The 7,596-nt window shown below is 38.6% G+C and overlaps 1 protein-coding gene across 1 annotated transcript in view; it reads left to right on the forward strand.

Annotated features, from left to right (window-relative positions):
* Nucleotides 1-2,794: 2,794 nt before the first annotated feature.
* The window catches only part of LOC107659240 (rho guanine nucleotide exchange factor 10-like), a 52,995-nt gene continuing 48,193 nt past the window's right edge, over nucleotides 2,795-7,596 (forward strand). The window contains exon 1 of the mRNA XM_016448109.1: nucleotides 2,795-2,956. The gene's annotated coding sequence lies outside the window, so the exon portion shown is untranslated. The remainder of the gene's footprint in view (nucleotides 2,957-7,596) is intronic.

The raw sequence follows: 7,596 nt of genomic DNA on the forward strand, positions 1-7,596 counted from the left end.
TTGTACAATTTGAGTTGAATTACTGAAATAAATGAACTTTTCCACGACATTCTAATTTATTGAAATGCACCTGTATTGTGTGTGTGTGTATGTGTATGTGTGTGTGTGTACGTATATATATAATAAAGGTTTTTCACCCAAAATATGTTGCCTTTTTTTGTTTTCTCACTGGAAAAAAACAAAATCCATTTGCATTGCATACCCATTTTAACTGTTTAGTTTCCAATGTGTTTAGAGTTTATTGTAGAAAGTGCTACTCGACTGGTCTTTTTCAGTTTTTGGCACGTGAATATGAGTCGTGCAAATAATTATCAAAGACACCAGTAGTTTAATTCAGTTTCAGAAGGCCTATCAGTGTAAAAAAAACAAAATCAGAGGGCCAGATTTGAATTCGCAGGATGTTTCTGCATATAAAGAACTACGTTGTTAAAAAAAAAAAAAAAATCCTGTGGTCTGTGGACGTGTATTTTGTCGCCTTGGAGTACTACAAGTGAACTAGTTGAGCTATGTACCTTCTTAAAAAATGGGTAAAAAGCGGGAAAAAAACATGTTATGATGTTTACAATTCGGAGACATCATATAATGTAGAACCTTTTTTTTTTTTATTTAATACAGAAATTCAATTTGATCCCCCACACAAATCGCCACTAATGCATAGGGTGCTTCTCAAACGGAAGGCTGCATACTGCGAAGGCTGCATATCTCGGCTGAATTTGAAGGATGCATGGGATGAATCCTCCGCGACCTTCAATCGCCCACAATCCTTTGTACCCATTCCATTTCATGAAAGTAAACTGACGAAAAACGAGTCAGTGCTGAGCTTGTCTGAATTTATTATGCAATGTAAGACAAAAATATTTTTTCGGACATGAAAGGATAGATGGTATCCTTTGTTTTGGTGTCAGTTACTTACTAAACGCTAAATTGCCAATAATTTAAGCCACGGGGAGACTAGACGACTGTGATTCATTGTATAGCATTAAAAGAAAGCAAAAAAATATAAAGATTTGTAAAACAAAGTATTTTTTTCAAAACTAAGTTTTATTAGTATTTTCGTGCCGTGGTGTTGAGGGCGAGAACATATGTGACGTAACCACGCGCACTTACAAGACTGTCTCATTCTAGCGTTTAATGCCGAGGAGGACTCTAGACTACAAGACTCTGAAGGACTGAACTAGGAAGGACACAGCCTCGGTAGGATGCAGCCTTCCGTTTGAGAAGCATCCATAAAGTATAAAAGCATTCAGCATTTTTTTTTGTGACCACTAGAGTGCAGTACAGCGCTGCAAATATACTGCAATCATTTTCCAAGCTTTGGGCATTTGTGAAAGGAATCGACTACAATAAATCACAACCTACTTCAAAATTATTATTTGATTTTCATTTTATAATTAGGAAAACAAGTAACTGTGTGAAATGCTTTGATCTTGTATTTAATCTAGGTGTTTTTTTTCACCTATAATAGCAGTCTGTAAGATTTTCCAGTAATTTTATTAATATGCAGGTACATCTAAAAAAATTAGAATATCATGAAAAAGGTCAATATTTTTTGTCACTCATTTCAGAAAGTGAAACCCATATATTATATAGATTCATTACAGATAGAGTGAAATATTTCAAGCCTTTATTTCTTGAAATGTTGATGATTATGGCTTACAGATAATGAAAACCCCAAATTCAGTGTCTCAGAAAATTAGAATAGTGTGAAAAAGTTCAATATTGGAAAGTCATGGTGTCACACCCTAATCAGCTAATTACCTCAAAACACCTGCAAAGTTTCCTGAGCCTTTAAATGGTCTCCCAGTCTGGGTCAGTAGGCTACACAATCATGGGGAAGACTGCTGACTTGACAGATGTCCAGAAGACAGTCATTGACACCCTCCACAAGGAGGGTAAGCCACAAAAGTTCATTGCTAAAGAAGCTGGTTGTTCACAGAGTGCTGTATCCAAGCATATTCATAGAAAGTTGAGTGGAAGGAAAAAGTGTGGTAGGAAAAGGTGCACCAGCAAAAGGGATAACCGCAGCCTTGAGAGGATTGTCAGGCAAAATCCATTCAAGAATTTGGGGGAGCTTCACAAGGAGTGGACTGAGGCTGGCGTCAGCGCATCAAGAGCCACTACGCACAGACGAATCCTAGACATGGGCTACAAATGTCGCATTCCTCGTGTCAAGCCACTCCTGAACCAGAAACAACATCAGAAACTTCTTACCTGGGCTGTGGAGAAAAAGAACTGGACTGTTGCTCAGTGGTCCAAAGTCATCTTTTCAGATGAAAGTATGAGATGCTGATTTAATTTTTAACCAAGTATTGAGTGCATAGAAATGAACATACTTTTCAGAAGCCTGATATTTCTGTTTAAAATATCCTTTTTTTTTTTAAATTGAGCTTATGTAATATTCTAATTTTCTGAGACACTGAATTTTGGGTTTTCATTATCTGTAAGCCATAATCATCAAAATTTCAAGAAATAAAGGCTTGAAATATTTCACTCTGTGTAATGAATCTATATAATATATGGGTTTCACTTTCTGAAATGAGTGACAAAAAATATTGACCTTTTTCATGATATTCAATTTTTTTTAGATGTACCTGTATGTAGAACTCTGGACGTGAGAGAGGCAGAACGTGCACCGGAGCGGTTCACACACATCACGTGACACACATTGGAACGCATGTGTCCATCCACACGGAGAAACTCAGGGAATTTGATTGACGTGTCTTAAAACCAATTAGAGACCGGCAACAAAAAGCTCCACCAATGAGGCCGCAGCGGAGGGCTGGGCCATGGAGTGGTTGGCTCGCGTTTGGGAAAAAGCAGTGGAAAAGTTGCCTATAGTCCTTAAAAAGGATACTGAGAATATTTATGGTGTTTTGTCTGTTTTTCACCTAACCGGTCTTGCGGCACTGTAAACAGAATTTAAACTTAATTTTTTCCAGAAGGATCCAGAAAGATGGTGAGTTGATAAATTATGCGCATGAAATTGCCAAACACTTGAGAATCCACTGAAAGTCTATTATGTTTGAAATAAGTTTGTAATTTGTAACGCGCACATGTTTAGCGTGGTATTGACGTCTTTGTTGCAGTTTGCACCGTGTTATAAAGTTTATTGCCTGAGCTCTGTCGCAGTGGTGAGATATTTTTAATAACTTAAGTTTTCAACATCTGCGCCTGATGGGGCGGCTGCGCTTTTCCTGCTGGATTCCGTTTTACGTGGCAAGTGACAACTGCGCAGAGTCATGTCAGATTTGATTAAAAATGCGTCCAATTCGGCATTAGTAAACATCGAGCTTTCAGAATAACCACCTAATCCACAGGGCTCGTATCATCTAATCAATGTAAAACGTGTAGTACAGCGTTACACGTTCATAGACAACCTGGAAATATCACGGAATTTAAAATTGTGATTTCCAGTCCTGGAAACTAATAAATTCTTTAAAATCTTGGAATTTTAATGATTATAAATTGTTCCAGTTTTGACCAGTTAGAAGTGGCTCTTTGTGGTCATTTAAATATGCAGTCAGTATTTTTAAAACGTATTAAAAACGTTGTCACATAAAGAAATGAACCATACTACTGAGAAATATGGCTAATATGATTTACACTCATGTGAGATCAATCATAATCCTATCAGTCCTCTAGAAAAAGAGCTGTTTTATTATACATGGAGATTGGGTGCTGACATGTTGACATCACAAGACCAGCTCTGTCATGCAATTGATTAAATGTCAAAAATAATACTTCTCTATCTACTTTATATCATTCATCTAGTCATTGAGACTCAGCAGACTGAGTCCAAATGTCCAAACAAGAACTACCTGCCATACACGGCTTCAATGCAGACCAGCAGCAATTAGTACACACATTAAATGCATCCACTCTGATAGGTGTCAGTAAGTGTAAAACATTCTGCTTTGGGGATAAATAATAACCAGCCAAATGTATACAAAAACTTACTGAGTAAAGGTGCAGTCAGCTCACATTGTGGAAGGTTAAAATGTTTTTTAAAAATCCAGTAAAATTAGTTAAAAATCATGGAAAATAACCCTGCTACAACAATCAATTTATTGTGTTACAAAAAAATGAAATAATTTTCAATGCCACAGATGCTTATTGTTGTGTCCTTTGTGATGTCCTTTGTGAAAACATAAATTCAGTTTGACTCCTCATTCTTGAAATATACTGTTTTTGTCCTTCACGGTACTGATCATCTGTACACTCTAAAAAATGCTGGGTTGTTTCAACCCAATGTTGGGTCAAATATGGACTAACCCAACTGTTGGGTTAAAGTTTTTGTCCTTCACAGTTTTGACAATCTGTACTAGGATAAATTCTTCTGTGCCTGTAGACAAGAAGGTTGCTGAATAATTCCCAGAGCATTTCTAAAGATCTAAGCTTTCATGCAGACAGTGGGTCATGCAGTTCTGAGCTCCATACCTCCCAGTTAAATATGGATCAAATGGTTGGAAACATTTAAGGAATGCTCTTTTTAATTAGTGCAACTTTCCACTTCCTCTCAGTTTTACTGCATCGTTTCCTTCCCCGGGAGCTGCAGTGCTTTTAGGAATCCAAGGCCCTCTGGCCTTTTCCTAGATGAGTGTGTGTGATACGGTGGAAGAGCTCTCTCATGTGTGACCGCATTGTTTGACTCCATGCTTGTCCGACTCACTTTGCATCAGAGCTCAGGAGAGGACAGGATTTGCTCAGATTGCTGGCAATTTGCTTAGCAAATAGCCACACCACTGGAGCACGGGGCTTCTCCACCTTCTCCACCCTTCTTCGTAAATAAAGGCTGTGGATTACAAGCTTTTCAAGCTTGCTGAACATAGCCTGAATAGCCTGAAGTCAATCCACATCCAAGCAAGCATTTCTTTTTGCAGCCAATCAACATTTCCTTGAGTTTTTCTCTAGTGCTCTACATGGGCAGAGGTTGATATACAATAGAGCTCTTTAGGGGCGAATGACATCATATCAGTGTGATTTGATGTGGAGTGGCAAATCTTTCCTGAAGGAATCTGCAGGGAAAATGGAATTTATGACTGGGGGACTTTGACACAGTGGGAGAAAGAGACAAAAGTGAGAGAGAAAACTCTTTGTTTGCATGATATTCATTGGGTTGTTTTGTTGTGCTAACAGTTGGGCCAGATGGTGTTTTGTTGGGTTGTCTAACGTTGTGGTCATAAAATACACTTGGGATCCATGTTTGTTAATTGTTAGAGCTCCCATGTCCATGAATGAGATTGTGTTTTCTGTGAAGGATTACTGAAATCCGCTGAGAATCCAAGGAGATGCCAAACGTGCCAGGAGTGATGCTAGTTCTCAAAATTTATTTCAGTTAAGCACTACAAATTTGCCTTCCCTGAAACTCTTAAAGGGATAGTTTACTCCAAAATGAAAATTCTGTCGTTTACTCACCCTCTTGTCATTCCAAACCTGAATGAGTTTTATTCTTCAGTAGAACTCAAAAGAAAATATAATTTTTTTTTGCTCCATACAATGAAAGTCAGTGGGGTCCAAAACAATTGTAAGGACAAAAAAGCATAGAGAAATTTTAAAAAATATCTTCATTTGTGTTCCATAGAAGTCATTCTGTTTTGGAACAGCATGATAATGTCCAAATAAGGACAGAATGTTCATTTTCAGGTGAACTGTCCCTTTAAGATGAATGTGAATCTAATCATCATTTCGCCTTCATGTCTATTTTGCAGTTCTTTTGTTATCATGGTGACACTCCGATAACAGGATATCATGGCTGTTCATCAAACTTAAGTTCTCGTCTCCTCATCCTTTGTCTTTAATGTCTAACCCAGCAGGATTTAGCATATTTGACCCAACATTGGGTTGAAACAACCCAGCATTTTTTAGAGTGTACTAGGGCTGAAGGATAAAATCTTCTGTGTGCCTGTAGACAAGAAGTTTGCTCAATAGTTCCCAGAGCATTTCGTGCACACAATGTGTCATTCAGTTCAGAGCTTCATATTTCCCAGTTAAACATGGATCAAATGGTTGGAAACATTTAAGGAATGCTCTTTTTAATTAGTGAAACTTTCCACTTCCCTTCAGTTTTACTGCATTTCCTTCCCTGGGAGCTGCTGTGCTTTTAGGAATCCGAGGCCCTCTAGCCTTTTCCTAGATGAGTGTGTGTGATACGGGGGAAGAGCTCTCTCATGTGCGACTGCATTGTTTGACTCCATGCTTGTCCGACTCACTTTGCATCAGAGCACAGGAGAGGACAGGATTTGCTCAGATTGCTGGCAATTTGCTTAGCAAATAGCCACACCACTGGAGCACGGGGCTTCTCCACCCACAGTGATCTTCTTCGTAAATAAAGGCTGTGGATTACAAGCTTTTCAAGCTTGCTGAACATAGCCTGAAGCTCATTTAAGCAAAGATTTCTTTTTGCAGCCAATCAACATTTCCTTGAGTTTTTCTCTAGTAGTGCTCCACATGGACAGAGGTTGATATACAATAGAGCTCTTTAGGGGTGAATCATATCTGTGTGATTCGATGTGGAGTGGCAAATCCTTCCTGAAGGAATCTGCAGGGAAAATGGAATTTATGACAGGGGACTTTGGCACAGTGGGAGAAAGAAACAAAAGTGAAAGAAAAACTCTTTGTTTGCTTGATATTCATTGAGTTGTTTTGTTGTGCTAACAGAGTCGGGGCAGATGGTGTTTTGTTGGGATCAATGTTTGTTAATTGTTAGAGCTTCCATGTCCATGTATGAGAGTTTTCTGTGAAGGATTACTGAAGCCTTTATGTCTGCTTTGCAGTTCTTTTGTTACCATGGTGACACTCGGATAACAGGATATCATGGCTGTTATGTTAGAGTACATCATCAAACTTAATTTCTCGTCTCCTCATCCTCTGTCTTTAATGTCTAACCCAGCAGGATTTAGACTGGCTTTGACCTGCCTGTGTGTGTGTTCTTATTAGGCGTGTTGCTGGAGGTCACAGAGTTTGCTTAAGGTCCATATTTAACACATTTCAAGCTGTTTTATAGGAGAAAATAGATGGATGGCATGGCGTTTGCTCTTCCAAGTAATTATTTAGTGTTTTTTTTAAAGTGTATTTCTGTAAGTCTAACTGGGAATTAAACTTTTGGCCCTGAACAGCAGCCTAAACATCTTTTCAGACTCAATGGACCTTAATTCATTTATTCTAAGACCTTAAAGCGGTCATATGATGCGATTTCAATTTTTCCTTTCTCTTTGGAGTGTTATAAGCTCTTGGTGCATAAAGAAGATCTGTAAAGTTGCAAAGACTAAAGTCTCAAATCCAAAGAGTTATTCTTTATAAAAGTTAAGAGTCAGCCACACCTACAAAACGGCTCGTTCTAACACGCCCCCACATGTCTACCTCACTATGTGGGAAGATTTGCATAATGCCGCCCAAATGTTCACGCAAAGAAAGAAGGCATAAGTTTTATTCTCACTGTAGTAGTGTTGCCGCTGCTGCCATTTCGTGAAGACGCTGTGTGCTTCGTTGTGAAAGCGAAACTACTTTGTTTGGTCTTCCAAAAGAGGACGATATCCGCTTCGTCATGCCTAGAGCTGATCCGTGCTGGTCGCTGAGGAAATACAACAACTTTGCGCT

This window comes from Sinocyclocheilus anshuiensis, unplaced genomic scaffold, assembly GCF_001515605.1.
Source record: "Sinocyclocheilus anshuiensis isolate Anshui unplaced genomic scaffold, SAMN03320099.WGS_v1.1 scaffold539, whole genome shotgun sequence".
In the NCBI taxonomy this organism is placed as follows: Eukaryota; Metazoa; Chordata; class Actinopteri; order Cypriniformes; family Cyprinidae; genus Sinocyclocheilus; species Sinocyclocheilus anshuiensis.